The sequence below is a fragment of the Pipra filicauda genome, unplaced genomic scaffold (genome assembly GCF_003945595.2).
Source record: "Pipra filicauda isolate LSUMZ 115617 unplaced genomic scaffold, ASM394559v2 scaffold508_size1329835_pilon, whole genome shotgun sequence".
Lineage (NCBI taxonomy): Eukaryota > Metazoa > Chordata > Aves > Passeriformes > Pipridae > Pipra > Pipra filicauda.
Genome location: NW_024104652.1, coordinates 1,181,459 through 1,187,488, shown reverse-complemented (window position 1 = coordinate 1,187,488; position 6,030 = coordinate 1,181,459).

The window sequence follows — 6,030 nt, the reverse complement described above, 5'->3', positions numbered from 1 at the left end:
TCCTGCTGCTCTCCTCTCCTCTCCGTCCCCCAGGTTTTGCAGATCGCCTTTCCCCAGACCCCGCCGCCTCCTCCCGTGTCCCTCACCCTGCGTCGGTCCCTCTCCCTGGCTCTGCTCATCTCCCTGTCCCCGTCCCTGCCCCAGTCCCTTCCGTAGTCCCTTGTCCCTGTCCCCGTCCCTTCCATAGCCCCTTGTTCTATGCCCCCCATTCACCCCCCCCGACCCTGCACCCCACACATGTCACGCACCAACCCCACAGCCCTTCCACCCACCCACCGTACCCCCATCCTGCACCCACATTCCCTGCACCCCACAACCCCCCTGCACCCATCACACACCCTGAACCCCACATCTGCGGCACCCCATCACACACCCTGCACCCGTCACACGCCCTTCACCCTACACCCCCTGCACCCCATCACACATCCCAAACCCCACATACCCATCCCTGCACCCACAGCCCCCCTGAACTCCCTCGCCCCACACAACACACGGCTCCAAACACCCCATTCCTAAATCCCTCGTGTCCCCTGAGCCCCTCAAAACCCTCTATTACTCCCTCCCCAACCCCAACCAACAGCCCAGGCCCTTCCCTGTCCCCTCAAGCCCTTCCCAGCTCTAAAGTTCCCATCCAGGGCACATCTCAGGGATCACTCAGTATTTTATGTTTTCTTTTCAATCAGTAAAAGCCCACATGCCCAGATTTTGGGATTTCAGCTGGAAGATTTTGGAAGCACAAGGTTGCTGGTTGGGTTTTTATAAAGTGGCTTTTTCCTTTCTTTCATCTACCCCTTGAAAAATCCGCTGCCAGCCCAGCTGTGTGCTCATGGAAATCCTTCCCTGTGAGGGTGGTGAGGCCCTGGCAAAGGTTGCCCAGAGAATTTGGGGATACCCCACCCCTGGAAGTGTCCAAGGCCAGGTTGGATGGGGCTTGGAGCAACCTGATCTAGTGGGAGGTGCCCCTGCCCATGGCAGGGGGTGGAACAAAATGGACTTTAAGGTCCCTTCCAACCCAAACTGCTCCATGATTCCATGATTTTATGAAAGAACATTCATGTATTCCTCAGACAGGGCTGGGGAAGGGGCAGAGCAGAGCTGGGGTGTAGCACAGCCCCCCAAAACAGCCGTGCCAGTGCCCCCAGCAGCAGCAGCAGTACTGTGGGATGCAGCTTCCCGTTGGAGCATCCCGCAGAGGGTGTCAGAGGGAGCCCCCCGGGGCCTCAGCAGTGGGCACAGGGGGGCTGTGTGTCACCCCTCCACTGGCCAGGCTCCACAGGGCTCCTGGCAGGGAGGCACTGGCTGCCACAAACCAAGTTTCCCCTCCCGTTTCCACAGCAACACTCGATGACTGATTTCCTCCGCTGCCCTCCAAGCAGGGCGCGGGAGCTCAACCCTGGCACGGCACCCCGACACCCAAAACCCCCGCCCACAGCTGTCCCTGGAGCCCTGGCACCCCACTGGCACCCCCTGGCACCCAGCATGGAGCTGGCAATGGCACGATACCCCCACCCCTACACGTTGACCCCAACGCCGCGTTAATTAAAACTGCTGCAACCGGTGATAATTTCAGGGGGCCAAAAATGCCCTGAAAAACACACCAGCACACGGGGGATTTTTTTTGTAATTATCACCAATTAGTCATTGGTGCCTGATTGGGGTGGTGTTGATGGGTATGTCCAGCCTGTTTTGGAAGGGCTGATAAAAGGAGGATGCTGTGCCAGGCACCCGCCCTGGCACAGCCATCGCTGCTTAACAGCAGGAAAAAGCAGCTCTTACTTGGATCTGGTTGCAAAATTAATTGATAAATTAAGGATACAACTGCAACATTTCCCTTTTTCTATCGTGCATTTTGCAGTTGGCTCCATAAAGGTGCCATTTCCCTGTGTTGTCGCCCTACAAATCCCAAGTCTTGGGCTTCTCCGGCTGCCACCAAATGGTGACGGGAGGTGCAAAGTCTGGAAGTGGAGAAACTGGAGGTGAGGTGGCCCAAGTGCAGCCTTTTTGTCAGAGCTTAAATCTGTGAAATGGTAACTCAGAGCAGCAGGAGGGCTGCCAGCAGCCGGGAGCATCCCAGGGAAAAGGCCAGCGTGGGTGCCTGGGGACACGCCGGGATGGGAACTGGAGGACCTTTCCCTCCCCTGGAGACCTCTCCCGTGGCAAGATGAAGGAGAAATGGAGGCCGAGTCATCAAAGGGAGGGGGATTCATTAAATTCATTCCTATTTAGCCCTTCTTAAACACAGCCCATGGGGAGGGAAGAGCCGGCTCCCCTCCTCACCCCTGGGGAGACAGGGCTGGCTGGTCCAAAAAACCCTTCCACATCTGGTTGTAGGAAAATTTAGGGGTTTTTTTAGGCCAGGGCTGAAATCTGGAGGCTATACTTAGCAGCAGACAATGCAGTCCCCCTCCCAGAAGTTGCTGATTCTCTCGTGCTCCTCCCTCCTGCCCCGAAAATGTCGGGTCTCAGCAGAAATCAGCAATTAGGCACCGAGAGCGGCCACGGTCAGTGCCCGCCTCGCTGGGGCCAAGGGGTATTTTTAGAGGACAAAGGGAATTCTCTGGTAACATGCAATTATTTTTGGAGCCCATAGAAAAGGCACAGGATGCTCCTGGTGCTGTGGGTGCTGAGAGTGCCAGGGGAGGGGAGCAGTGGGGATACCCCTTGCTGGAGGGGCACAGCCCCATGTCTCCATCCTCATCTCTCTCCCAGAGTGTTTGGAGGGATGGACAGCAAAGGCAGGCAGAAACTAGGGATGCTTCATACTCCTGGGCCCCCCAGCCTTAAAGTAGGGCATGGTTGCATCCAGGTTCCCAGGACAGTGGCTTGTACTGGGAGAAACCACTCCAGAAGCTTTACTGGTGCTGCTTCCCTATGGGAGAACAGGCTCTTCAGCATCTTCATGAAATCTTAGAATCCCAGAATGGTTCGGGCCTTAAAGATCATCTCATCCCAACCCCTGCCATGGGCAGGGACACCTTCCACTAGACCAGGTTGCTCCAAGCCCCTTCCAACCTGGCCTTGGACACTTCCAGGGGTGGAGCAGCCACAGCTTCTCTGGGCAACCTGTGCCAGGGCCTCACCACCCTCACAGGGAAGAATTTCTTCCCAATATCCCATCTAACCCTGCCCTCTGGCAGTGGGAAGCCATTCCCCCTTGTCCTGTCACTCCACACCCTATCCCTGTGAGAAGATAAATACACTGAGGATCCAGAGATGCTCCGACAGCTGGGAATGGGGACACGGAAAGGCTGTGGGTGTTTGTACCATCCATAACAGTTTTCCTTGGTTGGAGGAAGGAGATGCCAGGATCAGCAAAAACTGGCAAAATCACAAGGAAAAGGGCTGGCTAATTATGTTCTGAGGAGTTTAATTAGCACTAGTGGGAGATGGGATGGTGCTCCTGGGTGTTGTGGAGGAGAAAAGCAGCACAAACCCTCTATCACACACCAGGTGGTTCACACAAAAACATCAATTTAGGATCCTCCCTTGGGAAAACTCACCTGGCTGCTGCTCCCAAACACTCATCCTATTGTCCCTAAGGAGACCTCGCTCCAAGAAGAGGGGGAGGGAGAAAGTGGGATTAAAGGGGTGGAGCATGGCCGGCAGAGGATGGACTCACTCATCACACTGGTCACTCCTGCCTGTTACCCGAGGTGGGGAGCAGGACTGGGGGCCCTGGGGACAGGCTTTTCCTAACCAGCTCCACAACAAGGGGCTCACCCCTTTATCCCAGGACTCCTGCGAGTTGAGGACCCCTCTGAACATCCCCTCGGGAAGCACAGCTGCAAGGAGCACAGGATCTACATCCCTTACTATGGATGCCCCCTAACCCCACTTATTTCAGGAACTCCTGCAGCTCCCCCAGCACCTCCACCCAGCTCCAGAGCGCTGGACCTGGCTGCCACTTCCATAAAAATCGCCCCAAAAATCAGAACTGAAAGGCTCAGCCCATCCATTCCCCCGCCCGAGGCAGGAGTTACCTTAACCAGCTCTCCGGAGCCGAGATCGCCGGAGCAGAGAGCACAATAAACGCAGCGTGTCCTTAAATTCAGACCCCTCCCTTAAGCCTGGGAGCATTTCAGATCTCCACGAGTCAAAACGATGCAAACAACTGTCACTTTATTGTCACGTCCAGCCGTACCGCGAAAGGCACACAACAAACTTCATTGGTACAAAAGAATTTCGCTCCGGGGGTTTGGGGGGGGGGGAAGTTCGTACAGTTTTCCTTGAGTTTTTTTTTTTTTTTTTTTTTCCTTTTCTTTTTTTTTTTTTCTCTTTGTTCCTTTTGCAACACAGTCACTGGCTCTCCCATCGCCCCCCGACGGGAAGATCCTTTCACAGAAAGGACTATTTTGTGCAGACAGACAGCTCGTTATTGCAGGGGGAACGGCCCGAGGGGCAGGGCGGGCACGGCCACTCCCGGTCCCTGCCGGAGCCGCCCCGGCCACCTGCGGAATAAACGGGAATAAATGGCACCTCTGTGTCCCCCCTGCTCCAATGGCACCTCTGTGTCCCCCCTGCACCCTGGCACTGCTCCTGCTTGTCCAGGGGTGAGCTCCATCACAGCCCAACACATCATCCCAACCCCATCACTCCAACACTCCAGTCCAGCTTCAGGATAATGGGATGAGGGGGAGGAATGGAGAGGCCCTGGTTTAGCTGCCCCCCTGCCCAATTCTGAGCAGTGTCAAGCATTTCTTTCCACAATTTATCCCTTTTTTTCCCCTCCAGCTCCGTGTTTCGGCAGGGCAGTGGGTGAGGATCCTGTGGATGGAGGGGGTGCCAGCATGACTCCCCAGCAGAGGGGGGAAAAAAAGAGGCTGGGGGTGAATTTGGGGAATTTTCCTGCCTGTACCAACATGGAAACCCACAGTGCTGGTGCACACACCACAAATCCATCCATGGATGGGGATCTGGAGAGGCAAACAGGATCCCAGCCTCGGATGTGGCACTCACAGGAGAAGCTTTTGGGGTGTCCCCCCAAAACCAGAGCAGGGCACACAGCCCTGAGCCCCCAGGCAGCATCCACCAGCTGCCCTGTGTGGATTTAGGGAGATAAGGATACTTTAGGGACCACCATCCTCCTGCTTGCCACACCAGCACTTGGATATCAACATTATTTTCCCATAAAATCCCTCATGTCATGCAAAATCCTGAGGTGGGGACACGCTGCCAGTGCCACAGTCCCACAGCAGCACCTGAAGCTCTCCCACACCTGCTCCCACATCCCAAAAATCCCAATAACACCGAGGTTTTTTGGCACCATGTCTCTAGCTACGCTCCCTTTCTTTTGGTACCAGCTCCCCTTTCTTGGCTCCCTCCCCCAACATTTCTTACAAAAATAAGATTGTGCTTATTTATAAAATAATTATAATTTTTTTTTTTAAGAAAAGCTTCCAGTTAAAAAACGGTGGTGTATCAAAATATGGTAGAACTTTGGCTGTCAATGGCTAAACTCTAATTAAAAATATCTGCTAAAAAGGCATTGTGCTGTGAATATTAGCTCTGTAATGCTTCACCCTCCGGTACCGATGGCAAATATTCCACCTGGGCTGTCTGGCTTCCCTAGGACACACTCAGAAACCGCCCTTGGATTTTTCTAGCACATCACCAGCATCCTCTGGCAGAACTATTCCAACTGTAAGAGACTTAAAGACACATGAAAAGCCTTGGGAAAATACAACATAGACTGCACCGGGAAGAGCCACACATACAAGGCAGTTGCATACATATTCTCCTCGAGAGGAAAGTCTATTTTCTCACCTTAGTGCTTAGAAAAAAAATATGATTATTTATACAGTTCATGAAAGAAGAGAGGCAGCTCCTTTGTATAAAAGGGATTTTAGAGCAGGAGTAAAATGCAAATGGGTCTATAAGATCCAGACATATATAAACATACATACCTCGATATATTTATATATGTATTCTCTAGATATTCAACCTTTCAGATGCATTATTGCAATATCCTTACATGGGACCTGTTCTTTTCCATCTTTTCCATCCTTCTTTGCTTTCTTTTTTTTTTTTTTT